The sequence below is a fragment of the Oreochromis niloticus genome, linkage group LG6 (genome assembly GCF_001858045.2).
Source record: "Oreochromis niloticus isolate F11D_XX linkage group LG6, O_niloticus_UMD_NMBU, whole genome shotgun sequence".
Taxonomy (NCBI): domain Eukaryota; kingdom Metazoa; phylum Chordata; class Actinopteri; order Cichliformes; family Cichlidae; genus Oreochromis; species Oreochromis niloticus.
In genome coordinates this window covers 6,443,789-6,458,964 of record NC_031971.2, presented here as the reverse complement: position 1 = coordinate 6,458,964, position 15,176 = coordinate 6,443,789, and the positions used below count along the sequence as shown (strand labels likewise).

Genomic DNA, 15,176 nt, shown 5'->3' with positions numbered 1-15,176 from the left:
AACTCACCTATAATGTGAGATAGAAGCAAAAAGAGGTGCAGCAAGATGTCTTTGGAGTTATTAAAGCCAGACAGACAGCACATGAGCAATGTTCTTCCACTGCAGCACAATGATCAACAAATAATGTCATTGGATCAGCTCAACTTCAGTGGGCAGGGCCATCTTAATGGCTCAACCAATCAAATAGTTTTGTGCTTCCACGGCAGCTCTGTTGTCCTTGTCATCGGTCCAATGACACAAGCATCAGAGGTTTAACAGTGTGTGGCTCCCTCTAGTGGATGTTGTGGAATATTCTGTTGTCTTTGCGCCAAAGGTTTTCGTACAGAGTTTTGGTGTTTCCTTTCACTGTGGGCTGCAGAGCACATTGGTACACAGCAGAGTCTGTCACTGCAGCAGAGGAGATCTCCAGATGAAACTCCTTTTTTTGATTGTCATGTATAAACTTCATCCTTTCTGTTTTCTCTGAATAGTAGGTGATGAGAAGCTCTGGATGTGAATTAGCTTTCTGTTTGTACCAGAAGAAGTAAGTTTCAGAGCCTGAATAGTTGCAGGAGAGAGTCACGGTGTCACTACATCTTTAGTTGGTGTCAGTAAATCCTCAGAGGACATATTTCACCATGATGTTTCTGTATCTTTAAACTTTAGTGAAGTTTAGTTCATAAAAAGTGAATCAATTCAAACAACATCCAAATATTTTCATGTCTATCATCTCCTTTTACATCTCACTCCATCTTTTGATGACTCACCAGTCTGAAAGGAGACTATCATCATCCAAATGAAAAGCAGGAACATGATTTTCTCTTGGACTGAATGAACAATAGAGAGAACACAGCAGCTCTACCGCTCCTAAATGAAGCCTTTCATATTCACTTGTGTAGCTCCTCTTCTTGCTGTTTCCATTCAGGCTGATGAGGCTTTAGAAATGACACTGATGCTGCAGTCGTCATCATCATCATCATCCAGAAGGTCAGACTGAAGGAGGAACCTGCAGAACAAAAAGCTGCGACTGCATCCTGCACACACACTCTGAATGAAACCTGTTTGAGCTGCAGGTTAAAGTTCTCAGCTCTGATAATAATACTGGATGACTCTCAGTAATGCACATGTTTTGGCATTTCTTATGTGGGATTAACTTCCTGAGCAGATTTTGTCTGCTGCCTGGTGTCTCTTAAAAGCAAAAGTGACAAACTGTAATTTCTAATTTTTAAGACCACATTTCCATCTTCAGGTCATTGTCTATAAATGCAGATGTGTTTAAAAATATTTCTCCCCACAATTTTGAGAACTGCATGAAATCAAAGCCTTTAAAAATAACACCTTAGTTAGCCTACAGCATGAACTGTAAAGGAAAGCAAATGATAAAGCTTCCTCACACAATCCCTGAATTCTTACATCCTAGTCTTATGTGTCCAAACAGCAGTGGGCTTTTACTAAATGTGCTTAAAAACTTATATGTGGAAAAAACCTTTGATGCTCCTAACTAGTGACCAAAAATAGCTGCGGCACACTAAGGATGAGAGAAACTGATGAAGCACACAAAGAAATCAGATACACTTCTGTGGCTGTTAGTTCTGCTTTATTCAGTCACTGCACAGCTAATAAAACACGTCAGTGCATGAAAACATTATCAACAAACGCACAAACTGCATAAAACCAAGAAAAACTGCAACACCCAAGGTCTCCCTCTGCTCATGCTCATCAATGCAAAGTGAGCTGAAGAGGGTGCTGTACTCCAAACCTCATTCAGCACACCCAGGACATCTTTCCATTATCTTACTTTAACACTGGTCGTCAGGATAAATCATCACATGAAGCTTGTTATAAACTTATGAAGTTAAACCAGGGTTTACCCTGCATGATGATGGCAGCATCTGACCAATCTGAAAGGCGTGGTTCATGGATCTGTTGGGATTAAATGACTCTTCTTCCACTGAAAATGATCCCTATGAGTATCACCTAATCCAGAGATGTTATCAAATGGTGATTAAACATCTATAAAGAACATAAAACTATACCAGCAACTACAAGACTGATGTTAAAAAGACAAGAAATGAATCCTGCGGAAAATGTTTCAGTTAATCTGGTGATTTAACACAGTAAACATTTGAATTTTAGTTAATAATTTCATCTGTGAGTGCGCTCTCACTGCTGCTGTTTGTTTCTAAGGTCACAGCTGCACATTACAGCTGTGGAACTTTAAACTGGATCCATTTAAAGATTAAAGCTGACTGACAGAGAAGTCTGGAAATCTCTTCAGTTTATCTCAAATCAAAGCGAAATTAATGAGATCGATAGAACAGGTGATCTTCATGTGTGTTCTGTGTTTCCAGGAGAGTGAAACAGACTCAGCAACAGAAGATTAGACTGAAGTATAACAAGATGTTGTCACTTACATCGTGCACTCATAAAGCATATTCTCCCAACAGAGACTCTATTTGAGAATCAGTGGAAAAGCTCAGAACTCAGAACATAACCAGCCCCTGAGCTTTTATTCTCTCACATGCAGACCAGCTGCAGTTTCAGAGTTTGAGAGTAAAGATTAAATATAAAAATAGAATAAAACTTTACTACAAATTTGATATGTCAGCAAGTACAGAGCCGGTTTCCTGTTTTAGCATCAGACATTAATGCCAATAAAGTAACACATTGATTGTAAATTTGTTTCTGGGGGACCCGGTCCTTGGGGTGGACCAGTAAATAAAAATCTAGATTGTTTATTACTTCTTACTGATGCTCACCAGAGAAACTGAAGGACATTACTCAATATTTAACCCCCCCCCAAAACTTTAGACGTTCCTATTGTTGCATGGAGGTCCAAAGGATCTTCCAGGAATGATGACCTGTTTCCTGGAGAATTGATTGGTTGGTGGGTGGTGATGTCATACTGGTTGATCTCTAATGTGGAACTGAACCTTTTGTGAGGCAGGTTAGGTTCACAGCATAAGTTTCTTTGGTGATTTGTCTTGGTGAGAAGTGAACCGCCTTCGTACCACAGAAACCCAGGGCAACCCTGAAGTTATCTGGATAACACAAAGTAGTGCAGGGCTCTAATGACTACAGCTTTGTTTAATTATGTAAGACACATCAGTACAGTCCCAGAAAACACAAAAACTACATGAGATGCTTCTACATCCTTGTAGTGTAAAAGTGTTTTTCAGAGGGTCCAGAAAAACAGCAAAATAATATCTATAATATAAAACTTTCACAAAACAAGTCTTCATATTATGCATAATGCGAGAAACACAGAAAAAATCAAACAACAACACAGTAATAAAATGTAGCATAACTAGTTATAGATAAGACTTTGTTTAATCATCATAACAGAGAATTCAGACCTACAGGTGGACTTTCACAGTTTAACAGTGTGTGGCTCCCTCTAGTGGATGTTGTGGAGTATTCTGTTGTCTTTGCTCCAAAGGTTTTTGTACTAGTGATGGGATTTCTGGCTCTTTTTAGAGAACCGGCTCTTTCGGCTCCCAACCGGCGCTTCAGGTTGTTTTGTTGCTTTAATTAATTTATTATTAACAACAATGTAAAATTATGCACAAAAGGAATGAATGTTAAAAACAAACTGTGGTTTTATTTATATATGTTTATATATAAATATATACACTGGCCCCTAGAGACAAAACACATACAAACTCCAAAACACATTTCTAGCGTTAACTAACCTTCCTAAACAGAGCTACCTACATCACTTAAATTACACAATTGAAAACATATGTGTATTGTTTGTGTAGTTATACACAAGCACTCATATATATTCAAATAATTAAAAAATAATTTAAAAAAATACTACCACACACCAAATACGGTCGTTGGTACTTCCTGGCTTGTGTAGCCACTAGGTAACAAAAGCTCAACACTGCGCCAAGCATCCTGGAGCACTTCTGTTGTGTCTCTAGCGGCCACCGTAAATATACTTTTATTTATTCACTCCACATAAAATGTAATAAATAAATCATATAATACAAAAACCAACTATTTACATTTCAACTTTTAACTTTTTAAATTTTCAGTTTTTTCCTTTTAAACAAATTAAAAGGAAACAACACAAAACACTGCAAACCACAACACAATAAAATATAAATTATGAAAACAAAAAGAAGATGCACATTCTCTGTCATATGGGCCTGCATGAATAAACTTTCTGAATCCTTTATCATCCGCAACTGAAAATAGTTGTGGATGATTACTACACCTTTCTAATGTGACGTTGTTGTCCCTGGCTCTCTTTCTCTGTCTCTCCCTCCTGCTCTGTTCCTGTGCTACTGCGAGTGTAACTACCGCCCCTCCCCCCTCTTCCCAGTGCAAAGCAAAAGGCTCACGTGCGGAGTGAAGCGGGAAAAAAGTGAGAGAGAGAGGGTGAGAGAAAGAAAAAAAAAAAAGAGCCGGCTCGCGTCGTTCACTTCAAAGATGCGGCTCTAAGAGCCGTTTCGTTCGCGACCGACACATCACTATTTTGTACAGAGTTTTGGTGTTTCCTGTCACTGTGGGCCTCACAGCACAGTAGTACACAGCAGAGTCAGACAGCTGAAGCTTCTGGATCTTCAGAGGAACTGCTTTGTCGTTAAACTCAGCATCAAATCTCTCTTTTGGGAACTCTAGAGCGTTATTCTCTGATCCTTTATCACGTTGTAAAACATACTTTGGGAAGTAATATATTTCTTGTTTGTACCAAAACAAATATGGATATGTATCAGATGTTTCATATCTACATTCAAGTGTAACTGTGTCTCCTTCAGTAGCAATGACATCTCCTTGTTCCTGGATCACTTTGTCTTCTCCTTTACACTCTGAGGAAGAACAGAACATGAAAAGGAAGAGATGGATCAATAAACATATAAAAACTCACCATTAATCAGGATTACACATTTATTCAAACAGAAGAAGAATGTTGTGTCAATGATTCCTGAGATTAGGGACAAAACAGGTTTAATTTTCTAAAATATATTTTTTGATTTTTCAAAAACATATTTATATATAATTGTTACACAAAGTTTTGGCTGTCTCACCATGTTTTGGTACAATCTCCCAGGTGTAACATTTTTTAATAATTTATATTTTTGCTGGAGAAGTGCAAGGTTTTTGTCAACACCGTCAGACACAAAGAAATGCAAAAATATATATTTTAAATTAAGTTGTTTCAGCTATTTTGGCTATTAGCAGCTTCTCTATTCTACTGTTTATGCACATATGTTTTCAGAGTAATTTTACCACATTTAAAAGTAAGATTGTTTTGGCTTTTTATTATTAAGGTTACAGTCATACATATTTTCAGAAGCTTGTATTTAATCTGTATAAGAAACAATCATATTAAGCAGCATGCAAATTACACATTTATTGAGAAAATTATGTATTTTTATTGGAAGATCATGAGGGAGGAAAATATATGGCTCTCCAAAAGAGAAAAATAAACAAAAACTCCATATTATGGAGTTGACAAGGTGCTGATGGTGGTGACACACTAGTAGAAAACAAGATATTGTTTCTTTCAAAATGACAATTAAACCTTAACAACCTTTGTAATATCACAAGACACATCATAACAATTCTGTTTTTGCACATGTCAAGTTCTACATCTTAATAGTTCACCAGCAAGTAGCTGCCTACTACTCCTTGATTCCTAAAGTACTCTGTGGTTGTGTGTTTAGACCCTGCTGTACTTTCTCTCCTTTTGTCTCTCTGTGCTTGTTCCCAAAACCTTCTCTTCTGCCTTTTTTCTCTTCCTTTCAGATCACTGGTGTTCTTTATTTTTCCCTCTTTCACTCTATTTCTCCATCTTTCCCTTTCCTTTATGAGAAACTATTTCTTCAACTCAGGCTGGTTGTTAATTTTTTTCTCCTTTTTTGATCCTCCCTGTTCCTTCTCTTTCGTTCCTCTACTGACAGGTTCCCCTTTGCTATTCTAGCCTGAAATGTACCATTTTGTAATTACTATAATTTTTCTGAACCTGATGCTTTTTTACAGATTAAGGATGAATATTCACAACACAATTATGCATTAAGCAATAGAGATGCTATCCGGTCTTTAAGTCTGACGTCATCAGCCGTTTCCAGGTCCAAACTCTGCTGCAGATCCCAAAGTCAAAGGAACTCTGCAGCATCACTGAGCGTTACAAACTGTCTAAATTCTTTCATCTTTAACAAAATGATCAGTGTGGCTGCTCTACCAGGTGTAACATCGAGGCATCCATGAAAACAGAATATATGAAATTTAATTAGTTATAAGTTAGATTGCTTGATTCCACCTAAACATGATATACCAGCTCTGCTGTCACTTCCAACATAAATGAAGACAGAAAACTAAACAGCAGTGACTTCTGTAGGGTTACTAAAGTTGGGCTAGCTGGTATATAGTGATGTGCTACATGATCGCTAGCGACACAGCTATGTTAGCATAATATAAACACAGTGAAGCTGGAGGATGAAGGCTAACTTTTTTCCACTTGATAAAAGTTAACGTGAGGGTTCCCGATGGTTAGGCTGACAGTGATCACTGACTGTTTTTAGGGGCTTGTTCAGATGTAATAGAACAAGATAAAAAGCATTAAAACATTTTAACAGCACAACAGGCTTAATAAACACAGAGTAGTTTAGGCCCGGAAGCAGGATTCATGCATCATCACTTAAAGAACAGCTCTCAGGGCACAGCTAGCTCAGTAGATGCCACATGATCGGAAGGTTGGGCATTCAAATCCAACGAACAGCGGCTATCCTGGATTGGTAGCTGCCACCTGCATCACTGAGTGAATGGGTTAAATGCAGAGGACTAAGCATTTTCCTACAGGATTAATAATGTATACATAAACAATGAGATTCAAGATAAGGCAAATTTGATAATATTTGACACATCTGTGAAGCAGAAATATCAGTAAAATACACAGGAAGTAAATACACAGGAACCTAAATGAAGCTCTTTTTACAAAAAAAATAAATAAAGAAATCTTGGATTACATCGACTTTGGTGTTGACGCACTATGGTTGTGACACAGAGTTTTAGCAGAAAGGTATGCAATAAATGAAATAAAAACAAAAAAAATTATCACAGCAGTGACCTCATGGCATGTGTATCAAACAGGAAGTGGTAAAGGGGTCCTCAGAGTGTAAGCTACCCACAATAATTCCTGATTTTTTTGTACTTTTAAAAAAAATCTGATGGTGTTGACAAAAACTCAGGACACGATATTAATCACTTAAAAAATATGTAAAAATAAATTTTCAATTGCATATTTTGATATTATATAAGGTATTGACTTAAATACTTAGTGACGAGAGCCATGATGTTTAATTTTACATTACTTTTAATTGTTTTTCTGTATTTTAATATTATCACATCTGCTTCTGGACAATGGATTTTTAAGGTACTGGTAATGTATTGTACCATTTAAAGTAAATATATATTTATAAAAAATGCAAAATCATACTTTTGTTGTATAAACATTGCCTTGGTTTGTCTTTTAGGCAGTTGGGTTAACACTTGTATGCATATTTTTAACCACAAAATTGGGTTTTATCTGCTGGACATGTTTTGTCCCTTATCTCAAGAATCACTGGTTTGTATCTTACCAAAGAAAAGGTCAGTGTAATCTTCTTGCAGTTAATTCCTGAACTGCCAGAAGAAAGTTGCCTCTTTTCATTATTCAGTGAAAAATAAGTCCTGAATATGCTGTCCTGTTAAACTTTATGTCCCAGTCATCCTTAAAAACGGTTCTTCTTTCTTCATTTAAATGGAAAGTTCACACTGTTTGGTGTTTAAGGTTTTAGAGAGCACCTTTTGTGTGCTTGTGAATAACACTTTCACATTGCAGAGCTTCATTAGTTAGCTTACTGATCACAAGAACACCAGCAGAAGCACTTTTTTTTAACAGCAGCTCTTTTCTGAATGGAGCAGTTTTTGTTGTTGGATCATTTTTAAGCTGATTTTACTGCTTGGGAAATGATCCTTTATGTTCTAGAGCATACACTTTAACTAAGGACCCAGCCACAATCATTCAACAGTTATAAATGCAATAACATTAAATTAAATCAAACATTAATTTGATCAAACTGTGGACCTGCTCTACTCAGCAAAACTGATTTTAAAACATGAGTCCAGAGCTTATCATCGTCAGTTTTCTTTTTTGTGTCTCTGTTTTTCCAGAACTCAATGCCATATTCAATGGCCCTGGCACATGAACTGCTCTCAGTGAGTGGAACAGGGGGTGATCCCACTGCCACAGCCTAGTAGCCATCCTGGAGAGGAGGGGAGAGCCTAGGCCCCCGCCTCTTCATGTAGGCTGCTGTGACCATGGCAGGACGACAGCTTGCAGCTCCAACACATTTATGTGCCGTGACTCTCATTGGCTGGTCCAACGGCCATTGACCCCACGGCCCTCGTGGACCGCACCCTAACCTACTGGGGAGGCGTCTGTGGCAACTGGTGGTGACTCACCAAACCCACCGCTTGGCCCTGCTCCAATTTGGTCGAGTCCCTCCACCAATGGAAACTCTGTGTAAGGCACAGATGGATGATAGATGATAACAAATAAAACAGCTTTCTGAGTTTTCCAGCTGGGGTGGAGAAGGCTAAGCATCAGGCTTTCAAATGAATGAAAACTCTGTCTGGGACTTGGCTGATTAATAAGCTGGTGTGATTGCTGTTGGGGTGTTGATTCATTTAAACTAACATAATCATCCTGCTGTAACCACCTTTCTGTGAGGCTGAGGAAATCGATCGGACAACTTCCCTAATGTTAATAATCCACTTTTCACAGTTTTATTCTTTGGTGCAGTTGTGGGTACTTTTAGAGGTGAGCAGAGTCTGTCACTGCTGCAGAGGAGATTAATTTTCAATTCAATTCAATTCAATTTTATTTATATAGCGCCAGATCACAACAACAGTTGCCTCAAGGCGCTTTATATTGTACAGTAGATTGTACAATAATAGATACAGAGAAAAACCCAACAATCATATGACCCCCTATGAGCAAGCACTTTGGCGACAGTGGGAAGGAAAAACTCCCTTTTAACAGGAAGAAACCTCCGGCAGAACCAGGCTCAGGGAGGGGCGGGGCCATCTGCTGCGACCGGTTGGGGTGAGAGAAGGAAAATAGGATAAAGACATGGTGTGGAAGAGAGACAGAGATTAATAACAGGTATGATCTATTAACACTGAAAATCTGCCCACCAAACATATGTAGAGTTTGCCAGGGAGAAGACTCTCTTGTTTGATAAGTGGTTAGCTGCAAGTAAAGTGAAGGACTTTGCTCAGCTAAGAGAATTGGTTCTTTTGGAAGAATTCAAAACATGTCTTCCAGAAAATGTTCTTGTGTATCTCAATGAGCAAAAGGTGGATTCATTGTCTAAAGCTGCTGTTCTCGCAGATGAGTTTGTGTTGACCCATCGCGCTACGTTTTCAGCTGTGCGACGTGAATGTGCTCTGTTGTCTAAACCCGCGAGGAGTTTGAGGGTTTCTCCTAAGCGTCTAACGCGCTCTGATCAGGTTCCCATGACTGTCCGAGAATGCTTTTATTGCCATGATACTGGCCATCTCATTGCCAATTGTCCGTCGCTTTGTCGCAAAGAGCAAACTCACACATTGAAAAAGCCAAAAGGTGTTGGTTTTGTTCGGTCGATTTCTACTCCTAATCCCGTCAGTGATGAACCAGGAAATGACAGTCTTGACAGCAGTTACCGACCTTTCATTTCACAAGGGTTCGCCTCACTGACTGGAAATGAGGAGGATCGTGTGCCGATTGTAATTTTGCGCGACACTGGGGCTGCCCAGTCTCTCATTTTGGAAAGCGCGTTGCCTTTTTCAAGTAACTCATTTTGTGGTGCTGATGCTCTCGTGTGGGGAGTGAAAATGAGTGTGTTGTTTTCATTGTCTTCAGATGAACACAAAATACAATTCTGACGTTTAAAATCTTGCTAATCTTGACTGTAATTTCTGATGTTTCAGTGGTGCACAGTTGGAGAGAATGGGAAGTGTAATGTGTAATGTAATGTGATTACAGTAAAGTGTTACTTTGGAACACATTACACCCAACTCTGCTTGTAATGACTTATACAGAGCAATATTTTACTGCATCCTGAAAAGCAACCTGTTAAGGGTTGATCTAAGTCAGGTAAATTCTGTCATTTTTCTTTGCAGATCCAGATGTACAGGTACAGGTGGTTTGGTCCTCCACTGGCCCACAGCTGATCTGTCAGAGCAGCTGTTTTCCTTCTGGTCATTCATTCTTTGTCTGGTATAAGAATGAAGAGGAAATTCTTGGAGAATCTTCTTCCTTATACACAAAATATGCTGATGGTCCCGACAGCTACTCCTGTGCTTACGAGGGTCACCGCTCTAACCCAGTGTGTGAGTTTACTTCACAGTGCCACTTAACAAATGATCATCTTTGATCGTCAGTTGTTATATTACAGACAGATTAAATCATGTGAATAATGTACAAGTAGGAAATATGATAAGTATTGTATATGAAACATATTTAAAGAGAAACCAAGAAATTAAAAAAACATCAAATGATTAAATTGATTGTATCCATCCATCTTATCCAGTGATCTTTGACTAATCCTGAAAGTTATCTTTGGTTGTTTGTAATCCAGCAGTGAAACAACTTTGTCTTACTGCTCAACTGCTTCTTAGATTTAATTCACAGATATCAGTTACTGTTGGAACCTGTTGACAAAATAATTTTAATTAAAGTCAAGGTTTCATTTTTTTGAGTGTAGTATTGTTGTAAAGTATGTTATTATATTTTACTTGTTCCTATTCTAATGTGTTTTTCTTAACTTTTACTGTTTTCAAACTTTCCCAAATTTCCCACGTGTGGGTTAAGTCCCACACGTGGGAAATTTGGGAAAGTCAGCGCTCTTCTGTGGAAAAAAACAGAGGCGATTAATTCACTTGGGTGCTAGTGGGTATACTGTCGGTAACAGACTTTTGCCGTTTTGTTTGGATCATTTGTCAAACAAAATGGCAAAATGGCACTGACATGTTTGCAGCGCCAACACTGTTTCTGTCACACTACAGGTACGTGCCCGTGTCTGGTGATATGACTTTTGAAAAAAACCCAACACAATTCTGCACCATCAGCTCTGCCTCTAATTGCCACTGCCATGCCTGTGGCACTCTGCTCTCTGTACGTCGCCATATTAATAATCTGAATAGCCTTCTTGTTGAGTGCCTCAGGTCGTACCAAGCCATCTCCAATGAAGGAGTGAATCGACTCAGGCACTGTGGGTAGGTGCCCATTTTTAATGTGTGCTGTTGGACTTTTTTAGTGTGACCACGAGTTTTAATAGAAGAATTGATCAAGCCCTAGATCGACTGCGCGCAGGGCAACTGATCAATATTGTTGGTATATTGAGTGTTTGTTTTAGCTTTGTGATTTTGAATGGTTTCATAAAATTGATATTTTATTGGGTAATATTGTAATCGATAATGTTGTTTGTGTTTTTCAGCTGTGTTGTCTCTGCTGTCCTTTTTTCGTCCTTTTGATTGATTTGGAATTTTGTTTTGGTTAGTCCGTCCAGCTGTAAAGACTGTTATTGATTGGGAGTGAGTTGTGTAAGGGCGGACTAACCTCCTTTTTTGTTTGTTTATTTTTTTGTGCCACTTCCCCTTATATCCCAGATTACAGGTCATGCATAGTGCTGCTTTCCAGCTGTGCTGAGACCCGAATTGTTTGCGGTGCGTGCCACAGGTAAATCGATTGCAGTGTCGCTAAAAGGGGTTTAACGGTTTGCAGTGTTGTGTTATTTTTCGCACCATTTGTGTGGTAAGTCTCATGTGCAGCTGGGATATCAGCAGGATGTGTTGTAAGTCCTGTCTGGAAATAACTGGGAATTTGTATGTCTAATTAATGTAATAAATAAATTATCAATTTATTTCTTTGCCCCGTTTACTCATCCCTTGTCCTCGGTTACAAATATCAACATTTCTAAGTTACATTTGAATGGCAGCTAAGATAAAGTTGAAATCATACCATTACTGACCTACAGGGAGTGCAGAATTATTAGGCAAATGAGTATTTTGTCCACATCATCCTCTTCATGCATGTTGTCTTACTCCAAGCTGTATAGGCTCGAAAGCCTACTACCAATTAAGCATATTAGGTGATGTGCATCTCTGTAATCAGAAGGGGTGTGGTCTAATGACATCAACACCCTATATCAGGTGTGCATAATTATTAGGCAACTTCCTTTCCTTTGGCAAAATGGGTCAAAAGAAGGACTTGACAGGCTCAGAAAGGTCAAAAATAGTGAGATATCTTGCAGAGGGATGCAGCAGTCTTAAAATTGCAAAGCTTCTGAAGCGTGATCATCGAACAATCAAGCGTTTCATTCAAAATAGTCAACAGGGTCGCAAGAAGCATGTGGAAAAACCAAGGCGCAAAATAACTGCCCATGAACTGAGAAAAGTCAAGCGTGCAGCTGCCAAGATGCCACTGGCCACCAGTTTGGCCATATTTCAGAGCTGCAACATCACTGGAGTGCCCAAAAGCACAAGGTGTGCAATACTCAGAGACATGGCCAAGGTAAGAAAGGCTGAAAGACGACCACCACTGAACAAGACACACAAGCTGAAACGTCAAGACTGGGCCAAGAAATATCTCAAGACTGATTTTTCTAAGGTTTTATGGACTGATGAAATGAGAGTGAGTCTTGATGGGCCAGATGGATGGGCCCGTGGCTGGATTGGTAAAGGGCAGAGAGCTCCAGTCCCACTCAGACACCAGCAAGGTGGAGGTGGAGTACTGGTTTGGGCTGGTATCATCAAAGATGAGCTTGTGGGGCCTTTTCGGGTTGAGGATGGAGTCAAGCTCAACTCCCAGTCCTACTGCCAGTTTCTGGAAGACACCTTCTTCAAGCAGTGGTACAGGAAGAAGTCTGCATCCTTCAAGAAAAACATGATTTTCATGCAGGACAATGCTCCATCACACGCGTCCAAGTACTCCACAGCGTGGCTGGCAAGAAAGGGTATAAAAGAAGAAAAACTAATGACATGGCCTCCTTGTTCACCTGATCTGAACCCCATTGAGAACCTGTGGTCCATCATCAAATGTGAGATTTACAAGGAGGGGAAACAGTACACCTCTCTGAACAGTGTCTGGGAGGCTGTGGTTGCTGCTGCACGCAATGTTGATGGTGAACAGATCAAAACACTGACAGAATCCATGGATGGCAGGCTTTTGAGTGTCCTTGCAAAGAAAGGTGGCTATATTGGTCGCTGATTTGTTTTTGTTTTGTTTTTGAATGTCAGAAATGTATATTTGTGAATGTGGAGATGTTATATTGGTTTCACTGGTAAAAATAAATAATTGAAATGGGTATATATTTGTTTTTTGTTACGTTGCCTAATAATTATGCACAGTAATAGTCACCTGCACACACAGATATCCCCCTAAAATAGCTAAAACTAAAAACAAACTAAAAACTACTTCCAAAAACATTCAGCTTTGATATTAATGAGTTTTTTGGGTTCATTGAGAACATGGTTGTTGTTCAATAATAAAATTATTCCTCAAAAATACAACTTGCCTAATAATTCTGCACTCCCTGTATATAAGAGCTTGCTCTTATGGTCCTGAGTCTGCCGACTCAGTGTTTTGTGTTTCTTTATGCTTTTGTTTATTCTGATTATGTTTTCCATTATGATTTTTCCATTTGTTAGGTTTCTGTTCTGTGCCTGCCCTGGTCCCATTTCTGTGTTCCCTCTGTCTGTCCATGGTGTCACACTGTCTGCTTGTGAATCTGTCTGTTTAGTTCAGTGTCTTGTCTGGTTCTGTGTCTGAGTTTCCTGTTTTATCCTGAAGGTCTCCGTCTCATGTGAGTGTGTTCACTTTACGTTTCCCCCTGTCCCGTCAGCTCTGATTTCTCCCAGGTGTGTTGCCCTCCTGTCTCTCATTCCCTGATTACTGCTGTGTGTATTTAAGCCCTGTGTGTTCTCCTGCCTGTTGCCGGTTCGTCTGTGTTCCACGGTGTTCAGTTCCTCTGTCTGCGTCTCTCTGCCCCGCACCCTGTTTCTTATACTCTCAGGTTTGTCATTTAGTTTTCCCAGTTTAGGTTTCTCCAGTCATTTGTCATTCCTCACTGCCTGTTCTGTCACTCTCATCACCAGTCAACTGCCTGCATTTTGGGTCCTTTCCTCCTTCACCACACGACTCGCCCCGGCAGCCGTGACACTTGCATTTATAAAAAATAATAATAATTTGACTTTTTAAAGAAATAAATATACATAGTCATCATCTTTAACACAAAGTTGTTCCTGTGTTTTCTCTGGGTTTTGAAAGGGTGACCATGCCCACTCTGATGCATCGATGTCCGGAGAACCGCCTCTTCCTCGTCCCTGTCGTTGGTCCAGGGTTGTGAGGGTGGGAGGTCGGGGCTCCACGCTGACACTGACTCATATGATGCGTCTTCAAGCCAGTTTTAAAACGTGGATGAATCGTGGATGAATCTCGGGAGTCAGAAGATTGTCCAGAGTCACTGCGCCAGCTGCCGCTGTTTTTCTGCGGCGGTCATGTCGGTGCGTGGTTCCGTTGCTCTGACGTCTGTTTGAGAAAAAGTGATGAAAGATTTCACTTTTTCTTGGAGAAAAAAAATGTCGGCGCGCCTCTAATGAAATGTAACCCATACTCGGATTCAAAATTCGGGTTTACAAGAAGGATATCAGTGCGCAGGATTGAGGGCATAGGTGTTTTGTTGGGCGTAATAACGCGCGGTTACTCAGGCGTCACATTCACACCGCCCTTTTCTTCGATGTTGAATAGTGACCACTGTGAAAAGTTCTAATGTACATAAAGTTTGTCTTCTGCTCAATCTAATTGTTTTTAAAAAAAAAAAATAAAAACATGATTATTGAACAATGAACAAAATGAGATTAAATATTTTATTCGAGCAACCAGACAGGCACCAACAGAGCCGTGTGAATATAACGCAAGATGCGCAGCTTTAAAAAGGTTTTGATCACAAATCATGCATTTGAATCAGCAGGTAGAGAACTTTACTTTTCCTACCACTGTCTGTGCCTGATATTGACATCCCCCCTTATCACCGGTTATCAGTGACGCTCTGCTCTCTCGTGAACTAGCAAAAGTGCCAAATACAGTACAGCATGCCTGAGGGGGTGATCGGGGAGCGAAAACAGTCCCATTATATCACTACTATCCATCCATCAATCAATCC

At 39.6% G+C, this 15,176-nt stretch overlaps 1 long non-coding RNA gene across 11 annotated transcripts in view; it reads left to right on the top strand.

The window, feature by feature from the left end:
- The window catches only part of LOC100707654 (zinc finger protein 665), a 53,018-nt gene that overhangs the window by 34,939 nt on the left and 2,903 nt on the right, over positions 1-15,176 (top strand). The window contains exons 2-5 of one of the 11 annotated variants that reach the window (XR_003220437.1): positions 10,135-11,229; positions 11,451-11,508; positions 11,623-11,767; positions 14,282-14,517. This is a non-coding gene — a long non-coding RNA (zinc finger protein 665). Of the gene's footprint in view, positions 1-8,142; positions 8,495-10,134; positions 11,768-14,281; positions 14,518-15,176 lie in introns of those variants that run through there. The other 10 variants (XR_003220430.1, XR_003220434.1, XR_003220435.1 and 7 more) reach the window with 10 other exon arrangements.